Source organism: Suncus etruscus, chromosome X (genome assembly GCF_024139225.1).
Source record: "Suncus etruscus isolate mSunEtr1 chromosome X, mSunEtr1.pri.cur, whole genome shotgun sequence".
NCBI classification, from domain to species: Eukaryota; Metazoa; Chordata; class Mammalia; order Eulipotyphla; family Soricidae; genus Suncus; species Suncus etruscus.
The window spans coordinates 95,333,864-95,335,065 of NC_064868.1; the positions used below are offsets into that span (position 1 = coordinate 95,333,864).

General features: G+C 44.7%; 1 non-coding gene across 1 annotated transcript; it reads left to right on the top strand.

Moving 5' to 3' along the window:
• The first annotated feature begins 48 nt into the window (after window positions 1–48).
• On the top strand, window positions 49–213 carry LOC125999936 (U1 spliceosomal RNA). Its single transcript, XR_007492364.1, has one exon. It is a non-coding gene; the product is annotated as a U1 spliceosomal RNA (small nuclear RNA).
• Window positions 214–1,202: the final 989 nt, after the last annotated feature.

Below are 1,202 nucleotides of genomic sequence, written 5' to 3' on the forward strand. Positions count from 1 at the left end.
AATTGTTTTAAAACAAAGTTTCAGTGATTGAAATAATAAAGAAATTGAATACTTACCTGGCAGGGGCGATTCCATGATCACGAAGGTGGCTTCCCCAGGGGTGAGGCTCCCCCATTGCACTCCGGGCATGTTGACCCCTGCGATTTCCCCAAATGTGGGAAACTCAACTGCGTAATTTATGGTAGTGGGGGACTACGTGTGCGCTCTCCCCTAAAAAAAGAAAAAAATTGAACAAAATGCAAGTTTTACATTGCCTATGTTGTTAAGGCAGACTCTAAAAGTAACCTTAATGGTGTGGTCTATAGCCACACTGAATACTATGTAGCTCTAAGAAGCTCTAAGAAAGAATGGATGGGCGCACTCTGTAGCAACATGGATGGACCTAGATGTGATTGTGCTGTGTGGAGTGAGGAGACAGACATTGATCTCTCATCTGTCTGACTTAAAGAAGCAGTAAAGTTGCAACAAAGGGTGAAAAGTAACACAATGGAAGAACTGATGCACATAATTTAATGGGGGGAGGGAGACCAGAGAGGGAGGGTCATTGGGATCCTTCGAAGAGGAAAGGTTTGCACTGGTGCAGGAATTGTGTGCATAAGAAATCATCATTATGGGGTCCGGAGAGAGAGCACAGCAGCGTTTGCCTTGCTTCCAGAATTTTGGTTCAAAACCAAACAAACCAACCAAAAGAATGGTAACAAGCAATGTTGGTGGGAATGCAGTGACGGCACTACCTGATACAGCCTCTGTGAAAAACAGTATGTATCTTCTTTTTAAAATTAAAAAATAGGGCCAAGAGCAATAATCCAGTGATGCCTAGATTTTGTTCAGATTGGTGTCTCTGCAGAGACTTCCTGGAGGAGTAGTGAAGCAGTTCCATAGGCAAAGCAGCAGTTGTGGGTGATGAGTGTAGCAGGTGTGGCTTTGACAGGTTAGGGACTTGTCTTACCCTTCCTCTCCTTGCCAGTTTTCAGCTGTGCGGCTGTGTACCCATGATTTTTCACAGCTTGCTTTATATCTCTTCATGAAGACAGTGAGTCTGTGGAGCTGTCCAGATGCAGACATGGCGATTGCATTTGTGTGTATGGTTTCAGCTGCCAGGTCTTCCGGAAGTGTGGGAAGACAGGGGTAAGGAAGGGGGTTCCACAGTCCAAAAAAATCCTGATGGTATCAGTCCAAATAACAATATACCTAGGGCTGGA